Source organism: Opisthorchis viverrini, assembly GCF_000715545.1.
Source record: "Opisthorchis viverrini unplaced genomic scaffold opera_v5_171, whole genome shotgun sequence".
In the NCBI taxonomy this organism is placed as follows: domain Eukaryota; kingdom Metazoa; phylum Platyhelminthes; class Trematoda; order Opisthorchiida; family Opisthorchiidae; genus Opisthorchis; species Opisthorchis viverrini.
This window is the reverse complement of record NW_008751829.1, coordinates 287,354-294,988: the sequence shown is the minus strand read 5'-3', so window position 1 is coordinate 294,988 and position 7,635 is coordinate 287,354.

Sequence of the window (7,635 nt, the reverse complement as noted above, 5' to 3'; positions counted from 1 at the left end):
GGTGATTCGAACTGGTAACTTTCCTGTTGGGCGATGAAACACGTTTCCAGACGCAACGGCAGTTCAAAACAAGATTTCTGAATTTCCCGGTTTGGAAACTCGACGACGATCTCGTTGCAACGTTTTGCATGGCCGTAGAGAACAGTATCCTATCCCTGTTCTCCCAAAACCTCGTCATATTGAAAGGGGGTCAATGATGTTAAATGTGATCGAATTTCGTATTACAGATATTCCTCTCTGATGCACCTTTACTTGATCAGAAACAGGTGGATGGCGGACAAGCTGAGAATAGCACGGTTCATGCATTGGCAACTTCCCCACAGAAAGTATTGGGCAGACGTAATGCACTACTTATAAGGTTGCTGAAAATTATTCGACAGCTCACGACCGGTTTCGTCTTTTTGAGGCTCATCAGGTAGGCGCAGGCCCCTAGTTTACGTGCACTTCATGTTCTACTTGATCTCACATGATCATGCAATTGTACGAACGGTATTTTAACTCACGTCCTCACGACCAGATCACTTTCCAGAAGAGACCACCTCTCAGAAATGCCTACTAATGACGTCGTCATTAAGATGGTTTCCTGGAGTGTGTATGTGGTGTTGCAGAAAGCCGCAGTTGGTCGTCGCACCTGGTGACCACAAAATATAACATCAATATAACATCAGTGTTCAACTCCGGTGCATCTCTCCCCAATACATGACTTGCATCAGAGTGCGAACGTTAAGAACAGACTAGGTGCCAAGAATTGAAGGTTGATTCCCAGATGTTTGGAGCTGTCAGCGCAGGCTGACGCGCAGGTTTCACCGCCAAGAATAAGTCGTCAATCCTAACAAAGGGGCCTACAAGGATTGGGCTACTAGTGAGATGAAAGGGGGGAAGTGTACACGAAGCAGAAAGAAGAGAGGCGCCAGAAGTAGCTGGGTTTCGCTTACCCCCGTACACAACAAAGAAGGTCACCTGGCGGCATCATACGACAACCTATGTGGCACGAGAGTAGTCTTACTTGTAGGTATCATTCTTCTATGTGGAATGGGATACTGCCAGGGGTGGCGGACCCGTACAAGGGGACGAATAGGGTGTTATACCAAAGCCCTTGACTCAAAAGCCTGACCACAAGGCAGCGAGTTCACTACTATTTTTAAAGAATATGTCCCCACACATGTTTCGACCTCCAACCTGGAGAACCAGGAGGCTGTGCTGGCCAGAACTCTACCCACCCAACAACCCCGTATGAAAGACCTTTCAAGTGTAGCGAGAAGACCTCCTGAGTAGCTCAAGGACTCACGAAGGCACAAACCGTCACACCATGGTAAGGTCCACTTACTTCGTAATGGATGGCTTGTATTGATTTGCTTACATGGCTAAACCAATTGAAAATGAAATTGAACTACTTACGGCCGATACCGAAATCCCAGAACTACGTCGTAATATTTCTGGCGCTTTTGGCAACTGAATCGTGCATATCTGGTGAACACTACTCAACGCCAAACGAACGACATCCAGCCAGCAGACTAAAGACATGCTGGAGAATGACCTTGCAGAACATTTCGGTTTTGCAGCCATGAGGAATTTGAAGATGCAAACCACCATAAGGAAAAGATGGTTGCGAATCTGAGAATCGTGAACAGACTAGGGTTGGCTTTCCAAACTCTAGTTAGTAGTGGAAAACCATACAGTTTGTTGGCTGTTCAACAGGGTGATTAAATTACGACTAAGGGCGATACGGATTCGCGATCATCGCAAGACCTGGTCTGATGTACAGCGGTTCAAAATGACTGGTTCAGCTGTAGCATTCTTTCAGCGCCTAGATACCATGTCATCCTTGGGAAGCACGAGGGTTGAGATATCCCCAGTTTCCCGAAGCCTGTTAGGAGCAGTCAAAATGCACAGTTCGGGTTCGAAACATGGAATGTCCAGTCCCTAAGCCTACTTGTTAACCATTGGGTTCTCTCAGTCCCAAATGTAAGGCATCTGCAAATAGACGGGCCACGAATCCTACGTAGGATTTTCCCTTTCTGAGTTAGCGAGACTTTGAATATTCAACCGAAATCATATCTCGCTGTTCGAGATGAAAGGCCAAGAATCAGGGTGCGACTTCTCCAGCGGTCAGTATATATCTCAGGAATCTCAGGGCAGGTTCAAACCCACGAGCTTCCGCTTGTTAGCCCAACACTGAAGTAGTCTGCCATCAGCAACGAATCAACACTGGACTCAAACCACATTCGGACAAACTCCAACTATCTGGAAAATTCCATTCGTGTGTTATAACGTTCTGCCCGTAGATCGTTACGTTTGAAGTCTCGCATTCCAACCGTCAAACGTGTTGGGTCGATGAAATCTCTCACGAATACCCTAAATCGATACTTAAGGCTGAGAGATGAGTGATTTTGATGCACTAAGAATCATGCAGCGATGAAATGACCTGCGGTGACCATTGATCAATCACACGGGCCTATATCCATCCTTCTGCCCGGACAAAGCGGGATGTTAACACCAAATTGATTTGCAAATGAGTGTATTTCTCGAAAACAGTTCATTTTGGGTTCAAGTAGATCATAAGGTTGACGGAAACTCGGGGATCGCGCCTCCCTGCCGAGCCCCAAGAAGGGCGAAACCGGTTGTGGGCTGTCGAAGAGTTTTCAGCAAACTTGTGAGTAGTTTCCTTTATGAAAAACCGAACACGTTGTGAGTAGTTTCCTTTATGAAAAAACCGAACACGATTACCCAGTTGGTGTAACAAGCTAAGGGCTCTGCACCAGATCGGCGGTTAGCGGTACAGAGGCTGGGGTGGCTGACCAGCTCAATTCGTCAATCTGTTCAGCAGTTCCGACAAAATCACTGTATAGTGCATAGCTTTCATCCGCCTTCCACATGATCCTTTCAACATTCAGACACATGTGGTATGCTGTCGATTGTGCACAATGAGAGGAACGAAATCAGTGTCTATTTGACCAGACTGATGGCTAATCAGGCCTCGAATTCCGACCACACTCTTGCTTGTCCTTCTCTCCAGTCCACACCTGAAATAACTGACCTGTTCGTTCGAATGCATCCGGTTCATTTACTGTCCCTTTGTGTTTGAACAGTCAATCAGAGAATTGTACTCCCGTCTGTCAAGGCCTGAATTCATGGCGTGCAACGTGTTTTTCCCCAGTTGAGCATTTCGACTAACAAGTGTGAATAGTTGCCGCGTGGTTAGAAACATAAAAATTTGAAGTACAGTTGGAGAATGGCAGTGCTCTGACAGAATTCCGGGGGACCAGAAAGTTTTGGAACACTTTGTTTAGCTATCTACCCTCAGTACAACAAGTACCGAATTTGGAATTTGTACAAGATAAATTTAAACTGCATCAAACTTGCATTCTGCAACCGCAATCTAGCGGTGTACGTCAACCTCGGGTCTCGCTGAGCTCGAACTGCCGTCATGTAGATCAACCACTCGCGGCCGAACGGTACAATGCTCAGGCACCGACCTGAAGCTCTCGGTTTCGAATCGAGGGATACATCGGTGATTCACAATTGGTATGACGCTGTGGTTTCATTTTCCAGGTGAAATTTTCGACACACTCAAAGATCACGTGACTTGAATCGATGTTCAGCTCATCGGAGTTGTTGTAAGTCGTGAGAACTTGATTAAAATTTCACCGTCGGATGTAACTTTACAGTTGCTTAACCAGACGACTGAACCACTTGGCTTTTAGATGTAAACCTGATTGTGGATTTTTGTAGCTAGATATTTGATCGATAAGGGGGTCAGATGAAGTCCAGCCGGATATAGGAACGTTTAACCTATCGGGCTACAATGAACGGTTATCGGACCGCCGAAGAACCGCCGTGGCAGAGCAGTGGAGGGCAACGTTAGTCAGACCTCTTCTTAAATTTAAGCTCACTTTGCATACCGATTTGGTTCAGACTGGAGACTCACCTGGGACCCAGCTGAATCTGTCGTTGATGTGATGTTCTAAAGTGCTGCACCAGACCAGTTTCAGTTGCCACGATATTCGAGATATCGCGCAGAGATGTAGTATACTACTCAAAATGTTGCTGAAAATTCTTTGATAGCTGACGATCGGTTTTGCCTTTCTTATCGGAGCCGAGCAGGTAGGTGAATTCCCCAAGTTCTTGTCAACTTCATATTCCAAATTTCACGAAATTTGACAAACACGTTCATTTGCCTGTCGATTTGATTTTCAGGGGAGACCTAACGAATTCCCAGCTAAATCTCTCGTTCACGGTGTTTTTTCTCCAACGAATTATTACTGTGTGGTTTGCAAATCGAGATAAATTGCCTTGATCAGTATGGCCGTAAATAATTGGTGTCCAAAACGGAATTTGATAGAACTTCACGAGAGCTGCATAGCTCTCTTCTCAATCCCCACCCACCTAACAGTCCACCTACAGTGCTGTATTTACGCACCAATTTATCAGCTCCCGCCTCCAAGGCGCAGCTACTTGCCATCCACCTCCCCGAATCATCGGTGAACGAAACTGTGGCAGCTACAACCACTGTACGACAAGTACGCGGTTATTACAGCTGACAATGATGATGATGACTCTCTCAGCCTTGGCAACTGTATGACTTGACGTCTCTTGTCTGACGATGATGATGATGATGATGATGACGATGATGATGATGATGATGATGATGATGATGATGATGATGATGATGATGATGATGATGATGATGATGATGATGATGAGATGATGATGATGATGATGATGATTCGGATGATGATGATGATGATGATGATGATGATGATGATGATGATGATGATGATGATGATGATGATGATGATGATGATAAGCCTCTTCGTGGGCCTTTTTTGTCAGCCGGGTCATATTATCCACCCGAACAAAGACTACTCAAGGGGGTTGCTTTATTGACCTCATTTGGTGGCTTTTTTTCCGGGAAAACCCGGTTTTTTGCTGCACCAGAATAGAATACTTTAGGCGCAGTACATTCGTGATATGAATACAGTGATGTACTGTATCCTGTTGATCGATAAGTTATCTACCAATCATAACGTTGATGACTTGAAAAACATCCTCACAGGAACCTCTCTTATCGTCCGTAAACTTCCGCAACCAAGACTCTCATTCAGTAAACCTCTCAAGTGACCCCCTCGTCAAGCTTCAACATTTGATATCCCTCTCAAGAGAAACAAGTTCACGAAAGGGACCACGCTTTCGACAGTCTTTTCAAACGGACTTTTTATGGAAATTCAGAGACCAACTTTTGCAAATGTTTATTCATGATTGACTTTTTAGATGCTTTCTTCATAATCAGGTTCTGTCAGTAAAAACTGATAGAAGAAACAAAAGTGGGCACATTCCTTGATCTCTTAGAGGGAAAGATGGTAACAATTCTGTCATACGAAAAAAAAATCACTTGGAAGGGGAGACTTACTTCTCAAACCAGAATACAAGAAATCCCACTGTGAGACTTTTTCGTCCCTGCTTTCGTTTTGAGGAAAGTTGGGGCCTTGGAGACACCGAGAACGATCTTTGTTCAGAGGTACGGCTGTTCAAAACTTCAGCCTCGGTCCTAATTGGATGGCTGTTTTCTTTTGAGCCCAACTTATCAGCTGATATACCGTGTTTAAAAGGTCACTTGATGTAGCCAATACACACTGATTTGCAAACTAATTTGTTTTTCGGACACACTCATCTGGAACCCAGCTGAATCTCTCGTTTGTGATGTTCTCAGGCAACTGAATGTGTTGGGTTCCAGATGAGTCCCTCAAAAAACCAAATTAGTTTGCAAATGAGTGTATTTCGCTAACTGAGTGGCCTGTTGCAGCATGAGGCGGCCTGGTGCAGCACATTCACTTGCCTGAAAACATCACACACGAGAGATTCAGCTGGGTTCCAGATGAGGATCTCGAAAAACAAAATTAGTTTGCAAATCAGTGTATATTCGCTAATTTCGTGCAATTTGGTTTCAAGTAGAACCTAAGGTTGACGGAAACCCGGGGACTGCGTCTACCTGATGAGCCCCAAGAAGGGCGAAACCGGTCGTGGGTTGTCGACGGATTTTCAGCAACCTTATGAGTAGTACGTCGCTGAATGTACTTTCGGCTTATGAAGACGAAGGATTTTCCGTCGTGTTTGTAGCAATAATTACGAAGGACTATTAGACTTGTACCTCATGCAGAACATAAAACATGGAACATCTCTAGTGTCGCTTCACTCTACTGAGAAAAACCCATTTTGAAGTGACCTTTTCCAGTTGTCGTTTCCCTGTGTACTTTGTCCAGATTGAACACCCCTCAATCGAAAGATCGCCAGCAATACGGATCTGAAGATGTCATGTCAAAATCTTTCCGAAAAATTTCCACTGTGCGTTGATTTATGCATCACGTTAAATGTCGCAGTACCCACCCATTACCAGTTGGACAGAAAAATCGATAATTCGGGAATAAGGGTCTAGCTATCGGGGGAAAACAGAGCGTACAACAGGGAAAAATGACTTTTTCGTTCATCCGATTTTCACTCGATTGGCAAACGAAACACACACATAGCCTACGCGGTTGTGATAAGTCCATTTTCGCTTTCTAATATTTTCATCATTATGCTAATTGACGTCGTCGGTCGTTAACAGTTGTTTTCATGAGTCACTTATCAGGCAAATAACCGGAAATGCGTAGGCTGTTCTCATAGACTTGATTACCTTCATTTTCAAGTGCACACAGATAGAGTTGAAGCGATTTTGTGGAATAATGTTTGGTGTCGTCTTCCAAGCAACTACTCACAAACTGATATGTAGTACATTTCAGAGCTGTGGGTTTTTATTGGGCGATAAATCATGGCATTTTGAATTGACACACTGGTCTGCCTAGGTTGTTTCTTTTTTTCAAAATGGGGATGCCTTAAAAGGGCCTTACTTATTTTTTCATTATATTAGTCAGCGAAATGTCAAACTGGAGAATTTTGACAGGTTACACCACATTACTACCCGCCAGGGGTCGGAAACGGTGAATTTCGAGAGTCATTTGGCGTGAAATCAATTCATCCTCGGTTTTGGTGAGCCAGGACGTTTGAAACCAAGTTCAGCTCCACTGGTCACATTCCGAGGGCTCTCCGGATGCCGCCTAGCGGGCCCTTTATATAGGGGATTTTCGCGTAATACAACAAATAACGAGAATAACCGTGCAGAATGCACCCAACAATAGTTTGTTCAGGCTTCTGGTCAACGCTTCAAGTTATTTCAGCTCAGTTGCGCGGCTGATCGGCTCAACGATTCAGTCTCGTTTCATCCATATTGGGGCCCGGACAATGCAGTTCTTCGACCTACCTGACTGCAAGGTCGAACCTGAGTGATGTTCGACTAAAATGGAGAGGATGGCGATTGGCGAACTAGAGTTTTCGGGGGGTATCTGGTCGTGGATACCATCCTATGTTTACTACTCTTCCAGAATTAAAGACAATTTGGCTATTACACAGAAAAGCGAGAGATTTGATCAGTCCCTTGAATGGAAATTGTGTCTCAGAAGGGCCCTGTGATCTGTATTGGAGGGATCACTGTAAACGTACAGTACTGTCTGAGAGGAACACGTATTTTCTCTGGAGCTCACTCTTCTAACAGTCTCAAGCGTACATTTGTAACGTTCTTCTGCACGAATGAGATGAACT